Source organism: Elephas maximus, chromosome 6 (assembly GCF_024166365.1).
Source record: "Elephas maximus indicus isolate mEleMax1 chromosome 6, mEleMax1 primary haplotype, whole genome shotgun sequence".
Lineage (NCBI taxonomy): Eukaryota > Metazoa > Chordata > Mammalia > Proboscidea > Elephantidae > Elephas > Elephas maximus.
This window is the reverse complement of record NC_064824.1, coordinates 29,187,920-29,210,064: the sequence shown is the minus strand read 5'-3', so window position 1 is coordinate 29,210,064 and position 22,145 is coordinate 29,187,920. Positions and strand designations below refer to the sequence as shown.

At 41.5% G+C, this 22,145-nt stretch overlaps 1 protein-coding gene across 4 annotated transcripts in view; it reads right to left on the bottom strand.

Moving 5' to 3' along the window:
• MGAT5 (alpha-1,6-mannosylglycoprotein 6-beta-N-acetylglucosaminyltransferase) overlaps positions 1–22,145 on the bottom strand; it is a 425,977-nt gene that overhangs the window by 383,515 nt on the left and 20,317 nt on the right. The window contains exon 1 of one of the 4 annotated variants that reach the window (XM_049889211.1): positions 10,091–16,135. The exons of the other annotated variants lie outside the window; for them this stretch is intronic. The gene's annotated coding sequence lies outside the window, so the exon portion shown is untranslated. Of the gene's footprint in view, positions 1–10,090; positions 16,136–22,145 lie in introns of those variants that run through there. 4 annotated transcript variants of the gene reach the window in all.

Sequence of the window (22,145 nt, the reverse complement as noted above, 5' to 3'; positions counted from 1 at the left end):
TGGGGCAGTTCTACTCTGTCCTACCGGGTCGCTATGAGTCAAAATTGACTCGACAGCAATGGGTCCAGGGACATCATTCCAAGGACCTATCCAACCTCCCAAACGAGGAGACTTCAAGACCATTTTGGTCATGTATCCCATCAGCACAAAGTTTGCATATACCAATCATATATGTGTATTTATTTTAAAAATATATATACTGCTGCCAACTTATATAATATTAGTAAAACTTAAGTCTGTAATTTTTAGGGGGGGAAATAAATACAAGTTTTCATACTTTCTTCCCATACCACAATGGATTATCTTGCACACCAAATTTTAGAAATCACTTCCCTGGACTTGCAACATAGTGACCACTTGAAGCCCAAGGACCTTCACCTGACCTGAGCCACATACCTGACTCAGCTGACATCTTAAACCATGATGCCCCAGTCATGTCCCTCCACAGCTGCCCTTCAACTCCTGAGAGCCTTTAATCACTTCTTTCCACTTTGTTCCTGCCCACCGCCTACCCTCTCCCAGCTTCACTTCCTCCCCCTTAACCATGTATCAGCAGTGCCCTTCTCTTCCCCACATCCTCTCTTTCCACCGTAATCACCCAGCAAAATTCCCACCTTGTAACAACACACCGTGGCTGGATCTCAGAGTCTGCCTTCTCCTCTTGTGCACTCAGGCAGTTAAGTATTATCAGGAAAGATAAATGAATACCTAGACGCCACGTAGACACCATTACCAACTTAATGCGAATCCTCATGTTTGGCAGGGTTTTTAACATCAGTAACTTGGGCTTTTTCTCTTCCTCAGTGAGCTCCATTCCCCTTTATCCTCAGCCGAGGATTCCAAAGCATTGCCTCTCTCCCACTCTCCTATTTTCAGGAGCCCATTTGATCTTCTCCCTCATCCATCCACTCAACCATTCTTTTACTCTTTCCGGTCTTTACTGGGCACCCACTATGTTCTCGTACTAGAGACAACACTGAACCTCACGGCGCTTACCTTCTAGTGGGTAGATGGTAAACAAGAAAATACCAGGTGCTGGTCAGATGATGTAAATACAGCCATCACTACACAGGGAACAAGCAAGCAGGGGCCAGAACATTCAGGGCATCAGATGTGACTCACTTCGCTTCCTGCCCACACCTCCCCTCGCCGATGTTTTGTTTTTATTTTTTTTTCATTGAGGTAAGATTCGCATAACTAACCAAAAGACCAGGTGTCACTGAGTCATCTCAGACTCATGGCAACCCCATGAGTGTGAGAACAGAACTGTGCCCCATAGGGTTTGCAATGGCTGGTTTTTCAGGAATAGATCCACCAGGCCTTTCTTCTGAGGCAGTCTCTGAGTGGACTCAAACCTCCAGCCTTTCAGTTAGCAGCCGAGAAAGCGTACAATTCAGTGGCATTTAGTACATTCACAATGTTGTACGACTATCAGCTCTGTCTAGTTTCAAAACATCTTTATCACCCAAAAAGGGAGCCCCGTACCTGTTAGTAGTCACTTCCCTTTCCCTCTCCCGCCCCCAGCCCAGCCTCTGACAACCACTAATCTGTCTGTCTGTGGATTTACCAATTCTGGATATTTCCTATAAATGGAATCATACAATTCCCCCTCCAGTTTTGACTATAGCTCTGCCCATCCTGCTTTCTGCCTCTAGCCTCCTCTGCTGTCTTTTGTGTTTGTGATCCCTCACCTCCTAACTGTCCTGAGACCTCAGAGCCTCTCCTCCTTTATTTTTAAAAATCTCCCTCCGAGCTGGCTCTTTCCCTAAGCCTATGAGCAACTCTCTCATCCTTTGCGAAAGTCACCAGGGATTTTCATATTGCCAAAAGCAATAAAAACTTAGTTGGCCTTATCTTATTACCAGCCCTCTTCTGGTCAAAGGATGCACGTTACCTTGGATAATTAGTGACTTAAGTCTCTGTGCCTCAGTTTCCTCATTTGTAAAATGGAGATCATAACAACACTTACCTCACTGGGTTTTTATGAAGAGCAAATGAGTAAAAGTACTGAACTGTCTAAGAGAGTGCCAGGTACACTGTCAGGACTCAAAAAAACGTTACTTATTATTACAGTCAGGATTATCAGTCCCATAAAACCCCAGACTGCACTCTGCTGGAGACAGAACATGCCTCTAGCCATTCCTGCAGGGTTTTTTGTATCTTTGGCCAGCCTGTAAACACGTAAGTTTTCCAGGGGTTGTATCTTCTGGGGTAACACTCCTTTGGGGGTGGTATCATCCACCCTTTTGGCTTTAAACCTTAGAAACACCTAAAACCACATTTATCCAGGTCTTCCTCCTCCCCGGCTTAGCCCAGCTCTGCACCCAGAGATGAGCACTGTGCATACATGTGCACCTGTGTGAGGCCTTGAACTCAACATGCCCTAAATGAAGACCTGCTCTGTCTCCGATGGTTCAGTGGGTCAACATCACAGACTTTTAGAGCTAGGCATCAGGCTGGATAACATCTGACCCAACGTGTCCACTATTGCAGAAGAGATTGAGGCTCACAATCTAGTCAGTAGCAGGGTAAGTACCAGCCCCCATCTCCCAACTTCCCAGCTGGCGTCCTCTGTCCTATTTCGAGAAGACTTTCGTTGCTCAATACATCAGCACAACTGTTCTGCATCTTCCAGGGTCTCTCCTTTTCTACCAGCAACAGGGCTGCTGACTGCCACCCCTACTGCCTTTTTTATCCCCTTGCTCCCACTTCCCATGTCTCTCCTCCAACCGTGTTTTATTTTTCTCCCTGTCTGTCATGGCCTATGGTTCTCACACTTGCAGGGGAAAGGCTGGTCCTTCATAAATACAGAGTTCGTTCTCCTCTTCAGGGAATGAGGGGCTCAAACAAATCACAGAGGCAGGTAGAACCCTGAACCTTCCTTCTCCCACCTGACTCCCAGCCCCTAGCCCAGTCCCACCTGTCACCATTGTTATAAATTGAATTGTGTCCCCCAGAATGTGTTAGAATCCTAATCCCTATACCTGCGGATGTAATCCCGCTTAGAAATGGGGTTTTCTTTTGTTATGTTAATGAGGCCATATTAGTGTTGGGTGTTTCCTAATCTGATCACTTCTGAGTTATAAAAAGAGCAGATTAAACACAGAGACAAGCGCATACTGGGGAAGACAGATGCCACATGAGGACAGCCAAGAACCAAGGAACAAATGGGGCTACTGACAAGGAAGGAATCCACATGCCAAGACTCTGATTTGGACTTTCAGCCTCCAGAACTGTAAGAAAATTAATTTCTGTTCTTTAAAGCCACCCACTTGTGGCATTACTGTTACAGCAGCACACGGTAACTGAGATACCCTTGATGGTGGAAGGCTTCTTCTTCACTGCAGGAAAATTTACCTTGACTCTTCTAGGATTTGGTCTTTTTCCGGTGCTCCAAAGCTCCCATTAACCTGAATACAGAAGGGTGGCCAAGCTCTCAACTGAAAGCTGGATTCCAATTTTCCTACCAAGTACATAACTCTCACCCTCCCGCCTGCTTGCTCTAGGCTTCCAGTAATGCCCTTTGGATGGCATGCCATTCTTTGGAACTGGTGACTTGATGACAAACAGCAATCTAGCAGGACAGAATGGTGTGTTTGTGTATTTGTTTGTTTGTTTTACAGACCATTGTATTTACAGAACTGCTGCATTACAAAACTTTCGCTTCCACACCTCAACTAGCCTCGGAGAAGGCAAGAGAACATGACACAGTCAACAAATCAATCCTGGGGTGCTGTGTGCCATTCTTTCCTGCTTTCTGTGTTTGGGCTGTACTATCATTTACAAGCAACATGAGCTTCACCAATCTTCATGTCTGTGCCTCTGCTGGATGTGTTCACACGCGTGTATGCAAGCACACACAGAGGTGCCAAGCCCCATTACAAGCCAGACTGCAGCACTGGAAATGTTATATATTCCATTGCTGGGTTGCTATCTTAATACTTCATAGTTACAGTTATACCACACAAATTTGACTTGATAATACCGCTCATGGAGAGAGGGCTAAAAAACAGGGGTAGAGTGCTTTTTAAACACTGTACTATTGAAGAATATATCATATTCTTATTATATCTTATTAGATATCATATATCGTATCACTCTGTATCTTAACAGTGACTGGCTGTAAGAGGTCTGCCCTGGATCTTACTCTATTTTTCTTGTAAATTCTAAAGCTGGCTTTATTCTTTTAAAAAATATATATGAAAAATCATTTTTGAGGAAAAGAAAAACCACCTGACTTCCCAACAAAACCCTTTCAATATTTTCACATGAGAGAAGATCTCTAGTGGACATTTCTTTTGCCAAGGGGGACCTTTACCTAGTCTTACAGGAGTTTCTATTTGGGTCTATGCCTAGTGCAGAACTTCGGTAGTTTTTATTGCTGAGTGCATTTGATACGTATCTGTAGACGGGACAGCCTGATCTAATGGATTAGTGGAGGCCAGGCAGGCTTAGAACTAAGGAGCGCTGTACTTCATTAGTTGGTACGTTTATGTCTGTTGTCTCAGCAGGATCATTAATGGCACAGCTTTTTGCTCTCAGACGTGTCCAGGTTTGTGATGCAGGAGGGAGGAAAAACAGGGAGTCAGAGTTCAGGAGGCATCGAGAGTCTGTCTCTGGTGATGGAAAGTTTGACAGCAGATACTGGTGACTGATGGTTACACAACATAATTAACGTAACTGTGTTACCAAATTATACATGTGAAAAATGTTAAACTGGCAAATGTTGTGTTACATATATTTTCACAACAATTAAAAAAAATGTTTTTTAAGTCTCCAGGTTTGGATGATAAACTATACAGTCATGTTACATGAGCTACCACAAACTAATTGCTTAGCCTCTCCACACTCGGTTCTGTATTTTCCATGTTTTATTATGGAAAAGGCATAGAAAATGAATACGGAATCTGTGCCTAACGACTGCACAATTAATTCTATCATTCATCAGACCAAGAAATGAACCACTCAGGAATATTTCAGCTCCTGTACTCTGTATCTTCTGGACTTCACCTACTCTCTTCATGAAGTTGGAGTAAGAACAAATTCACCCCAAGCCAAACCCCTATAACAAACAGGCACGTGGATGTGCCTCACAACACAGGGGACAGGAGATCCTTCGAACCCAGTGAAATCACCACCCCTTCACCAATGAATGTGGTGAACTTCCTGCTTTCTCAAGCCAAAAGGCTGGCCTTACAGATCCAATGACAGAAGGACAGCTTCTTAATAAAAGAATCCTGGGTATCTCACTTTAAAAATTAGGTCTCGTAGTACTCATAGTCTTGTACATGAATCTGTAAGAGCAATCAATGGCTCAGGAAGCAAGAGCATTTTGCTGTTTCCTTTTACAAAAAAAAAAAAAAATTAAGATGAGACTCTGTCATTTCATTGCTAAGCTTGATAAACCAAAAACCAAACCCATTGCCACCCATTCGATTCTGACTCATAGCAACCCTACAGGACTGAGGAAAACCACCCCATAGGGTTTCCAAGGAGTGCCTGGTATATTCAAACTGCTGACCTTTTGGTCAGCAGCCATAGCTCTTAACCACTGCACCACCAGGGTTTCCTAAGCTTGATAAATGCATTGTTTTTTCTTTAGGTCTTAGATGGACAGTAACAAAATAATGTAATGCAGTATAACATTCATGCATCCTTATAGGGTGGCTTACAGGCAATGACAAATCTGATCGGTAACTAAACCCACAGAAAAGTAAAGGGGAAAGTTTGAGACTATTTAACCTTTTCATGCCCAGAGGTACACATAGCAACCATGAACTTTTCAGCCTCTGGGGTTTATCAGGGAGCTGGGTTGGGCTGTACCACTGACAGTGTGTGCTGCTGCAAGGCAGGGGCCTTTATTACTGCCCGAAACCAAAGAAACAGGTGGGTGCTGCAAATTACTGTTTTTACATGGTATTGTATGAGATGTGTGAATTTTTGGAAGGAAAAGCAGAAATTTTGATATTTTTTATTTGTTACACAAATGTACCAGTAAACTTCAGTGGGGACTCTGGGGTATAATTAGTAGTACTTCATATGTACCACTAAAAACTTAGGCTTGTGGGAGGGAGTAAGAAAAAAAAAATCCATACTGCCTACTAAAAATTCAGACACACTCAATGATGCGGCCTGCTGCTTCCATTAATGAAAACACAGGGTATCAACAAAAAAACTCAAAGCAGAAAAGAGTTGGGTCACCAAAGGGTTAATTCTAATCTTCAGATAATCTATTTTGAATGAAAAATATGATTCTCATTATTATTCAATACAGTTGTCCAAAAGAGCCCTGGGGGCGCAAACAAGCCCTCAGCTGCTAATCAAAAAGTTGGCAGTGCAAACCGACCCAGTGGCTTTGTGGGAGAAAGACCTAGAAATACGCTTCCATAAAGATTCCAGCCAAGCAAACCCTGTGAGGCAGCTCTACTCTGTCACATGGGGTCATTATGCGTTGGAACTGACTCAACAGCACCTAACAATGACAACATGGTTGTCCAAGGTATTAGTGTTGAGTGTGTGAAGATGCCTTCCCATCCCAACTTCTAAGGAATTAGAAAGGAAATGTTCAGCATTTCTAAAAATAGACTGAGGAGCTGTGAGAGGAAAAAGATGCACAAGGCGGCACACCAGTGACTCCGTGTCTGCAGGGCAACAAGGAGCAGGGCCGTTGGCTCTTCTGTGGCAGTTGTTTCCTACCAACAGATGCTCATAGAAATGGAAAAGGCCGACTCCACTCCCAGAAATCCAGCCACAACAGGTGGCGCAGCTCCCTCTAGGCTGACTCACTGGGCGGCAAGGTAGCAAGCAGGATGGAGTGCACACCCGTGGAGCTAGCTGTAGGCCTCTACCTCCAAATCCTAATTTCTGGTGGATCCCCTGCACAAGTCATATGGTAATAGGAAAATACCCCCAGCAGCCACTTGTGCAACACATTCCTTGGGTAATCGAGTACTTCTTAACAGTTGAGTTTGTGATTACGTAAATTTGAGGCAAATGAAGGGGAAGTAGGGCGTCACCTGCATGTAGGGGGGTTTTCTACAGAATTTTTGTGGGTTTTCTCCTCTTGAGAAAGAGAAGCTGAAATAATGCCATTTAGGATTAATAAATCCTGAGGGTTTGTTTCAGGATTCAGGTAATCAGTATGCTTTCTCTTTAAACGTATCGTGTACCTTGTGCAGATCAATACTGTCCCGCGAGGAGAATCTTCTCACAAACATGTCTCCTCATATAAGATAAAAGAGTAAGCCAAGGGTAAATTGACCTCAATATTTTGAGCAGGTCTAAGAAGAAAACAAGCCAAGTGGAGATAAGTGCACACACCCACCCACACCCGTATCCCACAGCCCTGGGGCTAAGTCAGGAGATCAACTAATTCCTAATGAACAGAGTGAGTGGGAGCAGTGGGGTGTGTCACATCACAGCATTTCCACATCCTACCCTACAATCCCTGTACCACTGCCCTCCTCAGCCTATGGACTCATTCCCAAAATTATTTTCTAAATGCATAAAACAGAATATGTAGATTACAGAGGAAATCAATTGTATTTAAATACCATTCTCAAAATATTTTTAAATTCTGATATAGTAATACATGTATGTGAAATAGCCCAGCTGACGCAACGGTTAAGTGCTCGGCTGCTATCCGAGAGGTCAGTGGTTCGAACCCATCAGCTGCTCCGAGGAAGAAAGGTATGGCAGCCTGCTTCTGGAAAGATGACAGCCTTGGAAATGCTGTGGGGCAGTTCTACTCTGTCCTAGACAGTCACTATGAGTCAGAAGCGACTCAACGACAACAAGTTTGGGTTTTTAATGAGTATTAATATTTCAAGATGTCTGTTAATCATCAATAATGGGATATGAAAATATCTGTTGTCTGTTGTTGAAAAGCTTTTGATTTGAACTTTTGAATGTTGGCAAGAAATCACCGTAGTATTAACATTGTTTAGCACTGTCTGACGATGTTAATGCTACTGTGATTTGTTGCCACCATCCCCAGTTAGTTAAAGAATTGCTGGATTTTAGTTAGAGGCTAGTGAAAATCAACAGGTAACTATTTTTCCAATGCAAGCTCACCGACCCCTGAAGCAATGCAAAATGGCCTGAGGCAGCTGTCTGAAACTCATCTGATCACTTGATATCATCCCCTATTCCTACGGCTTTTTCAAATCAGAATGAATATTCACAAGTGAGCCTTGGCCCACTAGGTGCCATGAACCACATATATGGGAAGGTGGGGGGTCTGCACCCATGGTTGCATGACAGGCAGTGTGACTGGGGTCAGCATCTTCACTCCTTTTTTCTCAGTCGGCTGCACCCAATGCACAGGCCAGTTTGCTCTTTAAATACCTGGTGTTAAGAGTGGAGCCCTGATGATGGAGTGGTTAAGAGTATTTGGAGTTCCTGCGTAATGTAAACCTTTAACGTGCACAATTGCTACTCAAAAAGCTGGAGGTTCAAGTCCACCCAAAGGTGCCTGAGAAGTAAGGCCTAGCAGTCTACTTGTGCCATGAGTCAAAGCTGACTTGACAGAACTGGTTAATGGTATTTAATTCAGCCAAATCCTTATGCTAGGAGGAAAAAAATCACTTCACAAGTCACTTCCACTCGGGCAGTGTTCTCAGCTCTACTAGATCCAAAGCAAAGTTCTAATACTCCTTTATTATCTGAAATCAAATTTGTAGATAACCTACCCAACATATGTATTAAATACCCTAGTAGTTGGGAACTGCTTTGGGTGAAGGGAAAGACAACACTCAAAACAAGGAAGGTCAGCCTAATTGGACAGGATTAAAAGTAAAGAGGTTTCCGAGATAAAATGAAAGCTTCAAAGGATAGCGAAGCAGGGGCTGGGGTCTGGGGAACTTGGTTTGAGAGGACTTCTAAATCAATGGGCAAAACAATTCTATTATCTGCATCCCACTTTGAATTGTGGCACCTGGGGTCCTAAATGCCAACAAGCAGCCATCTAAAATACATTAATTGGTCTCAACCCACCGGGAGCAAAGGCAAAGGAAGAACACCAAGGTCACACGACAACTAAGAACCCAAGAGACAGAAAGGGCCACTTGAACCAGAGACCTACAATATCCTGAGACCAGAAGAACTAGTTGGTGCCCGGCCACAATCGATGTCTGCCCTGTCAGGGAACACAACAGACAACTCCTGAGGGAGCAGGAGACCAATGGGATGCAGACCCCAAATTCTCATTAAAAGACCACACCTAATGGTATGATTGCGACTAGAGGAATCCCAGAGACAATGCTCCCCAGAACTTCTGATGGCACAGGACAGGAACCATCCCCGAAGACAAATCATCAGGCATGAAAAGGACTGGTCAGTGGGGGGGAGAGAGATACTGATGAAGAGTGAGCTAATTAAATCAGGTGGACACGGGAGAGTGTGTTGGCAACTCTTGACTGGAGGGGGGATGGGAAGATAGAGAGAGAGGGAAGAAGGTAAAATTGGCACGAAACAAGAGACTGTAAGGGCTGACTCAATAGGGGGAGAGCAGGTGGGAGAAGGGAGTAAGATGTATGTAAACCTACATGTGACAGACTGATTGGAATGGTAAATGTTCACTTGAAGCTTAATAAAAATTAAAAAAAAAAAAAAAATACCCTAGTAGTAATATTAGTGAGAATGAAGAAAAATAATTTATAACAAACTAACGTGTATTCCAAAGTCCGATTAGTCGGTCAAGACCACGCCACAAGGCATAATGGAGTCAGGAGATGCTAGCACTTTAATGATGAATCAAAAACTGGGTCAGCCACAACTGCTAGGTATGTTGTATGGGTGACTCAAATACACAAGACACTCTGCAATGTGTGATACGATCTTCCAAAATGGCATACAACTCTTGGTAAATTTTCCAACAAAATAAAGCACAGTCTTTCTTCATTGACGGAAAAAGTCAATAAGTATTTATAACATGTAAAAAAGTATCCATTTACATGCAAGTTAGGTCTAGGTTAAGGGAAGATATATATATATATACATAAAAAACAGCAAGAAAAGTTTCATGAAACAGTAGTAACCATTATTACCTATGATGCCATCTGATGTTTTCTATTCTATTTATTTTACTTACTTAAAAAATACTGGTCATGGTGTAACGTAGTGGTATCAGAAAGCGTCCAATGTTACTGTGGGGAATGAGAATCAAAATCAGCACAAAGCCCATTCCTATGACTGGAGGTCAGACATGCCTTCACTCTCCAACTTCTTCACCATTTCTCACACCAGCCATCCCTCCCATGGCATTCTCTACTTTGTGGGTTTAATAATTCATTGCAATGGCCACACAAACTCACAGACCATATTTACAATTAAGTGTTTTATTGGGGAAGTGACTTGGTTATCTAGTGTTGCTATAACAGAAATACCACAAGTGGATCGCTTTAACAAACAGAGATTTATTCTCTCACAGTTTACAACGCTAGAAGCCTGAACTCAGGGCGCCAGCTCCAGGGGAAGGCTTCCTCTCTCTCTGTTAACTCTGTGGAACGGTCCTTGTCATCAATGTTCCCCTGGCCTATGAGCTTCTAGCACATGAACCCTGGATCCAAAGGGCACATTCCACTTTCAGCTCTTCTTTCTTGATAGTATGAGGTCCTTCTCTCTCTACTCATTTCTCCTTTCACCTCTTGTAAGATAAAAGATGCAGACCAGGCCAACACTCCAGGGAAACTCTCCTTACATCCGATCAGAGCAGTGATCAGAGTAAGGGTGTTGCATCCCACCCTAATACTCTTTAACATAACCTAATCTTGCCTCATTAACCCCAGGCAGGGATTAGGATTTACAACACATGGCATAATTACATCAGATCACAAAATGGAGGACAACCACACAATACTGGGAATCATGGCCTAGCCAAGTGGACACACATTTTTGGGAGACAAAATTCAATCCATGACAAAAAATAAAAGGCTATAACTCAGGATAAGGATCATCTTAGAGGTAACAGGATACAACTCAAGAGACAGGATACAGTTTGTCAATCAGGATGGCTTCCAACCAAGACAGCTCTCAGCTAATTCTCAACAGTGCCCACATGCAGGCCCTTCACTTGGGCCTACTGCCACTCCACTGGGCCTGGCCTCTGCCCTGCTCAGGCATCTGTTACAGCTGTTCTGGCTCCGCGGACAAGTACATGGAGGCACTTCACTCCACCAGCAAGTCTCGTGCCTGACGGTGCTCAGCTCTCTCACTCCATGGGTCAGCAAGCCCACTGCAGGCATCTTATATCAGTCTCCTGGTTCCCGACGCTCTTCCTGATGCCACTTATGCTGCTGCACCCATCTTGCATTGTCTCTCGCCATCTCCAGTATTAAAACTCTCTCTCTCCTGGGTCTGGGAAGCTCTCAGTACAGGGACACCGGGTCCAAAGGATGTGTTCTGTCCAGGCTCTTCTTGTTGACGGTAGTAAGGTCCCCCTCAACCTCCATGGGATTGGCCCTTTTATAAAACTACTCCTCACACCAAGACCATGAAGCGACCAATCCCCTCGGTAGGCCACAGTCACCTAATCTACATAGTAATCGACCAATCCTCACAAGGGTTTTATGTACCTTATTTGCATACTGAATTTCTAATTCCCTGGAAGTTACATAAAATAGACCAATCACAGGGCAGGGTGTTGTCCAACCAATTATTTTTGGCAGAATTATAAACCCAAAGCAAGAAAGCCATATATATAAGAAACCCACTGCCCTGCAGATGGGTAGACTATACTCTGTTATCCATTTTGGTAAATGAAGTTTTACTGGAACACACGCATGGCCACTTTTTCACATATTGTCTATGGCTAGTTTCACACTATAACAGCAGACTTGAGTGGCTATGATAGAGATCACCCAGTCTGTAAAGCCTAAAATACTTACTATGTGTGCCTTGAAAAAAGTTTTTCAACCCCTGCACTAATTTCTGAATTCACCAGTTAATTTCAACCCTTGATTTGGAAGACACTGCTCAAGTGACCCTCAGTTCTCCTGACTGCTGTTAGCTGCCGAGTCAGTCTCCAACTCATGGCACCTCCACGCACAATAGGATTGGGTCATTTTGATTCACAGGGTTTTCACTGGCTGATTTTTGGAAGTAGATCCCCAGGCCTTTCTTCCTAGTCCATCTTCCTCTGGAAGCTCCAATGAAATCTGTTCAGCATCACAGCAACACACAAGCCTTCACGGCCTGATGCACTGTGGCTGTGCATGAAGTACCTTGGCCGGGAATTGATCCCAGGTCTCCTCCATGGAAGGTGAGAATTCTACCACTGAACCACCACAGTCCTCGTGCTCTCCTAATACCCTTTTTGAATTTACACTAAACAAATTGGGCAGATGTGACACCATGACCCTTCCCCATGTCATGCTCAAACTTTCTATTTACTTAGATTCAATAATTAAGCTTTTGCTATTTAACATTACACCTGATGGCTTATATAGAAAGCATTCAACCATTTCTAAAATATTTCATTATAAGTACTGTTATGGCCTCTCTTTTTTTTTTTTTTTAATTTAAGTAAGGCTTTCTTGGAAATTAAAATGGATACAAATTCCATTCAAGTGGTAGTTATTTATTCATTAGATTCCAGCAGTGCCTTTCTTTGTGATATAATGGAGACCATTAGTGGAAGAGGTGGAGAAACAGTGATTCTGTCTTCTTTTATAATACTTTTCTGGCAGCCAGTCCTTATTGGCACATTTCTGCATTAGGTTGGTATTATTTCTGAGCATAATAAAATTCAGAGATGTTGAATTATGGACTTCTGAAGGCTGGAAAGGGCTTTGGAAGATTGGTTTTTATTGTTTCTTTGTACTCAGTCCTAATTGCCCTTTAAAGACATAGTTTCTCTGATTCCTAAATTTTCCCAGCTTGTCATGTTTTTTTGTCATGTAAGGACAACACCGTTAGGTACGGTGTGTGGCTAATGGGACTGATGAGGAGGAGCTGAAGGCAAAAAAGGCTTCAGCATGATCTGAAAATGTCTTTCTAGAATCTGAAATGCCAGGTGAAAAATGGTCACTGGCTCATTTACTGGCAGTGAGAACGGGATCAAAATAAATGGGCTTAAACTGCAGCACAGAGAGCTTAGGCAAGACCTGAGGGGCGTCCCCCATGTCAGGTAGGTTCTTTGACATTGGAATAGGTTTTTCATATTAGCTGCTGCCCTTACTCCTGGAGAACTGATACTAATAACGGCTCTTCTGGCTGCTAGCATCAGAAACCCTCTGAAGTGTATTTGAACTAAATCGGAGAATTTATGTAGAGATATGGGTTTTTTTTTTTTTACGGGGTAGGACCCAGGAATGGTCCACAGCCAAGGACTGGAGGCTCTAGGAAACTCAGAAATTCTCTCTGCCCTCCTTCTCTCTCCCTGGCTGTTTTGTTCTCCCCTCTGCTTTCTTCAGCTTTGCTGATCTCAAGGGGGAAAAAAAAACTTACATATATATATATATATATATATACACACACACACACACATCCACACTCATGAGTATATGTACGTGTATATATATGTATACCCATCATACATACATCAGCAAGAAGAGTTTCATGAAACAAACTTACCATTACTACCCATGATGTTCTCTGATGTTTTCTTTTCTATTCTCTAATGCTGGTCAGGGATGGACAGTCCATGATTTGCTGCTCATTTAGAAATTGTTTTATTGGAACACACCCATGCTCTAAATACATTTTTTACATTTTGACTCAGAGCTATATTTCTTATTGTTGGTTAGGATCAAAATCACTCTATTAGAAGATAATGAACTGAAAAGGGAAAATAAGTAGGCTTCTGAATGATAAGAATTTATCTTTAAAATTCTCGTCCATTGCTGATGAAAATGCAAAATGGTACACCTATTGTGGAAAACAGTATGGCGGATGCTTAGAAAACTAAAAATAGAACTACCACATGACCCAGCAATTGCACTCCTACACATATACCCAAAAGACTTAAAAGCAGAGACGCAAAAAGAGATTTGTACACCAATTTTCACCAGAGCACTATATACAATAGCCAAAATGCCCAACAACAGATGAATAAAGAAATTGTGGTACACACATACAATGGAATACTACTCACCCAGTAGCAAAAATGAAGTCTGATACATGCTACAGTATGGATGGAGGTTGAAGACATTATGTTGAGTGAATTAAGCCAATCGGAAAAGGACAAGTATTTTATGACCCCACTTACATAAAATGACTTTAAAAAAGGCAAATGTATGGAGACCAAAGTTTACTAGTGGTTACCAGAGGTAGGAAAGAGGGAGAAGGGGGGGTTAATGGTTATGGAAAAATTGCACTGATTAAAGGTAGGCTTGCACAGCCGATTACTGTAATTCCTGTCAATTAGTAGCACACCTGTGAAAAGCTGAACTGGCAAAAGTTGTGTGATAGCTATATTTACAACAATGACAAAAAAAATGCTAAAGTTGGTTATGTACAACCAAACACACCTCATGGGATTTGGATCCTAGGTTTTGAGGTTTAGGGTCATACTTTCATGGAACTTGCCAGTGAATTGGCCAAATAACGTGTTTTGTGCTTCTGTTCTACCTCCTAGTTCACTGCACAGTGCCTGGAGTCTTAAAAGCTTGCAAGAGGAGGTTGGACCAAGATGGTGGAATAGACCGACGCTTCTGGAGAGCCCTCTTAAAACAAAGACACAAAATAAAAAGTGAAACAAGTATATCTGTGACAATCTAGGAGCCCTGAACATCAAATGCAAAGTTAAGAAAATGAACTGCGCTGCAGGGGGAGGAAGAGACAGTTCGGAAGCGGAGAGGAGTTAAGGGACCTGAATTCCTGGGAGCCCTTAGGCACCACTACTGGGAGCAGCTACTACTAGCATTTGGCCACAATTTCCTCAAGGAGAAGCAACTAGCCACACAGCCTGCTCACAACTCCGTTACCAGAGAAGAATTGCACTCTCAGCAAAAGCTAAGTACTTGCGTATATTTTACCCCGCCCTCTGACCCGAAGCCGGCTTCAGCGGCTCTTCATTTCCCTGGGCCTGAGATAGGCCCTGTTGAACCCCTAGAGCCATCCTCTTGGCCTTGGAGAAGGAATAAATTTGCAGTTGAGAGAAAAGATAATTTGCCAGCTCCACTAACCAGGAGAGCTCAGGACAGAAGCAACTTTTGTCCAGCCATAAACAGTCCATGGACTTTGAGTATCTTTCCCACCTGCATGGACCTGTGTAGGCCTATTTCGGGAGAATGGGCCCTTGCTGGCAGACTACATCCGTTTCAGCTGTGCAGTGGAGAGGTGGGTACTTGATGTTTGACAACGCTTTCCCTGTTAAACAGGGTTCTCACCTACCCACATCAGGGGCCTAAGGACTGGTGGCTCCACTCAGGTCACCCAGTCACCTGAGACAGGGGTCCAAGGATAACTGGTACCCCTCAGTCCTTACAACCAAAAACTTTGGGTACCCACAGTCCATCTGCAGAACCCACCCACCTGTATGCTCTACAGAAGAGAGACGCGCTTTCCTCAGAGACACTTGGGGGACGATTCTCAGCCCCCTGCCTTTTTCAGAGTGTGACTCTCCTGCTGCAACCAGATATCGGTACCTACAACAATAACCCCTGCCCCTCTAAGACTGTAGGACAGAGCCTGTACCACACACTTGATGACAAGCTCCCTGGACAACTGAGCTGACTCCATACAAGAAAAGTGAATGGACTGCTAGACTGCATACCTGATAACAGCTCTAGCCATCTGGCAACAGGACGTCAGAGCTTCAAAGGTGAAAATAATCAAGCTAGCTCACTCAAGCAACCCATCTGCGCATATCAGAACAAAACAAAGCAAGAAGCTAGGATACAGTAAGCAAACATAAACTAATACAATAACTTATAGATGGCTCAGTGACAACAGGCAATATCAAATCACATAAAGAAACAGACCATGATCGCTTCAACAAGCTCTCAAAAAACAAAATCAAGGGATCTTCTAGATGAAAGTGCCTTCCTGGAATTACTGGATGTAGAATACAAAAGATTAATATACAGAACCCTTCAAGACATCAGGAAGGAAATCAGGCAATGTGCAAAACAAGCCAAGGAACACACAGATAAAGCAGTTGAAGAAATTAAAAAGGTTATTCAGGAACATAATGAAAAATCTTAAAAGCTGGAAAAATCCATAGACAGACAGCAATCAGAAATTATGAAGATTAATAATAAAATTACAGAATTAGACAACTCAAGAGGAAGTCAGAGGAGCAGAATTCAGCAAGTGGAAGGCAGAATTGGGGAACTTGAAGATAAAGTGCTTGACACCAATATATTTGAAGAAAAATCAGATAAAAGAACTTAAAAAAATGAAGAAACCTTAAGAAGCACGTGGGACTGTATCAAGAGAAATAACCTACGAGTGACTGGAGTACCAGAACAGGGAAGGATAACAGAAAATACACAGAGAATTGCTGAAGATTTGTTGGCAGAAAACTTCCCTGATATCATGAAAGATGAGAAGATATCCATCCAAGAGGCTCATCGAACTCCACATGAGGTAGATTTTAAAAGAACGTCACCAAGACACATTATAATCAAACTTGCCAAAACCAAATATAAGGAATTTTAAGAGCAGCTAGGGACAAACGAAAAGTCACCTACAAAGGAGAGTCAATTAAGAATAAGCTCGGACTACTCAGCAGAAACCATGCAGGCAAAAAGGCAATGGCATGACTTATATAAAGAACTGAAGGAAAAAAATTGCCAGCCAAAATCATACATCCAGGAAAACTGTCGCTCAAATATGAATGTAAAATTAGGACATTTCCAGATACACAGAAGTTTAGGGAATTCGTAAAAACCAAACCAAAACGACAAGAAATACTAAAGGGAGCTCTTTGGTTAGAAAATCAATATCAGGTATCAGTCCAAGACCAGAACACTAGACAGAGCAATCAGGTGTCAACCCAGACAGAAAACTGTAAAAATAAATCAAGAATAAAAAAATGTTCAAAACAGGGTAACAATGATGTTACTATGTAAAAGACAACACTAAAACAAAAAAGAGGGACTAAGAAATGTTTGTCACAGATCTTTCATATGGGGAGGAAGACACGGTGATACAAAGAAAAGTTAGATTTAAACTTAGAAAAATACAGGTAAATATTAAGGTAACCACAAAGGAGACATACTTTCCTACATATCAAAACAAAATACAAGAAAAAAATAGAGACTTAGCAGGAACAAAATCAACAACAACAAATAAGGGGAAAAAAACAATATATAAACTACTCAGCACAAAAAAATTAAGTGGGAAAAGGAAATATCAACAATACATAAAAAAAGACATCAAAATGACGGCACTAAATTCACAACTATCCATAATTACACTGAATGTAAATGGACTAAATGCACCAATAAAAAGACAGAGAGTGGCAGAATGGATAAAAAACATGATCCGTCTATATGCTGCCTACAAGAGACACACCTTAGAGACACAAACAAACAAAAACTCAAAGGATGGAAAAAATATATCAAGCAAACAACAATCAAAAACGAGCAGGAGTGGCAATATTAATTTCTGACAAAATAAGGATGGAATAAAGAAATTCACAGAATCCAATGAGAATGAAAACACTTCCTATGAAACCTTTGGGACACAGTGAAAGCAGTGCTCAGAGGCCAATTTATACCAATAAATGCACACATACAAAAAGAAGAAAGGGCGAAAGTCAAAGAATTATCCCTACAACTTGGACAAATAGAAAGAGAGCAATAAAAGAAACCCTCAGGCACCAGAAGAAAGCAAATAATAAAAATTAGAGCAGAACTAAATGAAATAGAAAGCAGAAAAACAATTGAAAGAATTAACAAGACCAAAAGCTGGTTCTTTAAAAAAATTAACAAAATTGATATACCATTGGCCAAACTGACAAAAGAAAAAAAGTAGAGGAAGCAAATAACCCAAATAAGAAATGAGATGGGCGATATTCCAACAGGCCCAACTGAAATTAAAAGAATCATATCAGATTACTATGAAAAACTATACTCAAATTTGAAAACCTAAAAGAAATGGATGAATTTCTAGAAACACACTACTTACCTAAACTAACACAAACAGAGGTAGAACAACTAAATACACCCATAACAAAAGAAGAAATTGAAAAGGTAATCAAAAACTTCCCAACCAAAAAAAATCCCTGGCCCGGTCCGCTTCACTGCAGAGTTCTACCAAGCTTTCAGAGAAGAGTTAACACCACTACTACTAAAGGTATTTCAGAGCACAGAGCCTAGAACAGGGCAGAATATTCCCAAACTCATTCTATGAAGCCACCATATCCCTGATGCCAAAACCAGGTAAAGACATCAGGAAAAAAGGAAAATACAGACCTATATCCCTCATGAACTTAGGTGCAAAAATCCTCAACAAAATTCCACCCAACAGAATTCAACAACATATCAAAAAAATAATTCACCATGACCAAGTGGGATTCATACCAGGTATGCAAGGATGGCTCAATCTTAGAAAAACAATTAATGTAATCCATCATATACATAAAACAAAAGACAGGAATCACATGATTTTATCAATTGATACAAAAAAGACATGTGACAAAGTTCAACGCCCATTCATGATGAAAACTCTAAGCGGAACAGGAATAGAAGGAAAATTCCTCAGCATAATAAAGGGCATTTATACAAAGCCAATAGCTAATATCACCCTAAACGGAAAGAGCCTTAAAGCATCCCCCTTGAGATTGGGAACCAGACAAGGATGCCCTTTATCACCGGCTTATTCAACATTGTGCTAGAGATCCTAACCAGAGCAATTAGGCTTGATAAAGAAATAAAGGGCATCCAGATTGGCAAGAAGTAAAATTATCTTTATTTGCAGATGACATGATCTTATACACAGAAAACCCTAAGGAATCCTCAAGAAAACTACTGAAACTAATAGAAGAGTTCAGCAGAGAATCAGGATACAAGATACACAAAAATCAGTTGGATTCCTCTACACCAACAAAGAAAACATCGAAGAGGAAATCACCAAATCAATACAATTTACAGTAGCCCCCAAGAAGATAAAATAATTGGGAATAAATCTTACCAGAGATGTAAAAGACTTATACAAAGAAAACTATAAAACACTACTTCAAGAAACCAAAAGAGACCTACATAAGTGGAAAAACATACCTTGCTCATGGATAGGAAGACTTAACATTGTAAAAATGTCTATTCTACCAAAAGCAATCTACAGATACAATTCTGATCCAAATTCCAATGACATTTTTTAATGAGATGGAGAAACAAATCATCAACTTCATATGGAAGGAAAAGAGGCCCCAGATAAGTAAAGCATACTGAAAAAGAAGAACAAAGCAGGAGGCCTCACTCTACCTGATTCTGGAACCTATTATACTGTCACAATAGTCAAAACAGCCTGGTACTGGTACAACAACAGATACATAGACCAATGGAACAGAATTGAGAATCCAGACATAAATCATCCACATATGGGCAGCTGATATTTGACAAAGGCCCTAAAATGGTTAAATGGGGAAAAGACAGTCTTTTTAACAAATGGTGCTGGCATAACTGGGTATCTATCCTCAAAAAAATGAAACAAGACCCATACCTCACACCATGCACAAAAACGAACTCAAAATGGATCAAAGACCTAAATATAGAAACTAAAACAATAAAGATCATGGAAGAAAAAATAGGGGCAACGTTAGGAGCCCTAATACATGGCATAAACAGTATACAAAACATTGCTAACAATGCACAAACACCAGAAGAGAAACTAGATAACTGGGAGCTCCTAAAAATCAAACACTTAAGTTTATCCAAAGACTTCACCAAAACAGTAAACAGATTACCTACAGACTGGGAAAAAGTTTTTGGATACGACGATTCCGATCAGTGTCTGATCTCTAAAATCTATATGATACTGAAAAAACTCAACTACAAAAAGACAAATAACCCCATTAAAAAATGGGCAAAAGATATGAATAGACACTTCACTAAAGAAGACATTCAGGTAGCTAACAGATACATGAGGAAATGCTCACGATCATTAGCCATTAAAAAAAAAAAATTAGCCATTAGAGAAATATAAATCAAAACTACAATGAGATTCCACTGCACTCCAACAAGGTTGGCATTAATCCAAAAAACACATAATAATAAATGTTGGAGAGGCTGTGGAAAGACTGGAACACTCATACACTGCTGGTGGGAATGTAAAATGGTACAACCACTTTGGAAATCGATCTGGCGCTTCCTTAGAAAGCTAGAAATAGAACCACCATACGACCCAGCATTCCCACTCCTTGGAATTTATCTTAGAGAAATAAGAGCCTTTACACGAACAGAAATATGCACACCCATGTTCACTGCAGCACTGTTTACAATAGCAAAAGGATGGAAGCAACCAAGGTGCCCATGAATGAATGAATGGATAAATATGGTATAATCACACAATAGAATACTACACATCTATAAAAACCAGTGATGAATGCATGAGACATTTCATAACATGGAGGAATCTAGAAGGCATTATGCTGAGTGAAGTTAGTCAGTTGCAAAAAGACAAATATTGTATAAGACCACTATTATAAGAACTGGAGAAATAGTTTAAAAACAGAAGAAAATATTCTTTGTTGGTTACGAGAGGGGGGAGGGAGGTAAGGAAGGAAGGAGAGAGGTTTTCACTAATTAGACAGTAGATAAGAACGATTTTAGGTGAAGGGAAAGACAACACACAGTACAGGAGAGGTCAGCACAACTAGACTAAACCAAAAGCAAAGAAGTTTCCTGAATAAACTGAATGCTTTGAAGTTCAGCATAGCAGGGGCAGGGGTTTGGGGACCATGGTTTCAGGGGACATCTAAGTCAACTGGCATAATAAAATCTATTAAGAAGACATTCTGCATCCCACTTTGGAGAGCCGCATCTGGGGTCTTAAATGCGAGCAAGCGGCCATGTAAGATGCATCAATTGATCTCCATCCACCTGGAACAAAGGAGAATGAAGAATACCAAAGACACAAGGTAATTATGAGCTCAAGAGAGAGAAAGGGCCACATAAACAAGAGACTACATCAACCTGAGATCAGGAGAACTAGATGGTGCCCGGCTACAACCGATGACTGCCCTGACAGGGAACACAACAGAGAACTCCTGAGGGAGCAGGAGAGCAGTGGGATGCAGACCTCCAAATTCTTGTAAAAAGACCAGACTTAATGGTCTGACTGAGACTAGAAGCACCCCAGTGGTCATGGTCCCCAGACCTTCTGTTAGCCCAAGACAAGAACCATTCCCAAAGCCAACTGTTCAGACAGGAACTGGACTGGACAATGGGATAGAAAATGATACTGGTGAAGAATGAGTTTCTTGGATCAAGAAGACACATGAGAGTATGTTGACATCTCCTGTCTGGAGAGGAGATGTGAGGGCAGGGGGGTCAGCAGCTGGCCGAATGGACACCAAAGAGAGAGTGGAGGGAAGGAGTGTGCTGTCTCATGAGCGGGAGAGTAATTAGGAGTATACAGCCATGTGTACATAAATTTTTGTATGAGAGACTGACTTGGTTTGTAAAAGCACAACAAAACTTAAAAAAAAAAAAAAAAAAGCTTGCAAGAGGTCACCCAGGTATGACAATTGGTCTCCATTCACCTGAAGCAACAGATGAAGGAGAGTCAGGAATAAGAAGAGGGTATGGAATGTGCAGCTAATTGCCTCCACAAACAACTGCCTCCTCTACCATAAGACCAGAAGTACTGCATGTGCCCAGCTACCATTACTGAACATTTTGAACAAAAACGCCACAGAAGAATCCTCAAAAAAAGGCGGAAAATGCAGACAGAATTTCAATTTCTCATGGACTCTAGACTTTCTGGAGTCATGGAGAATGGACGAACCCCTGAAACTATTGCCCTGAGATAATCTTTAAACATAAAAGCAAAAATACCCCCTAGAGTCATCTTAAAATCAAACAATAGTTTAGCTTAACTGGTAAAAAAAAGTTCTGCCTTGATTATCATGCTCTTTTAAGAACTATCAATATGGGATCAAATTTATAACAGCAGGCAGCAGAGCCAACATGGTGGTACAGACAGAAGCACTATGCTGTCCCTCTAAATCAAAGACCCAAAAAGCTAAGTAAAACAGA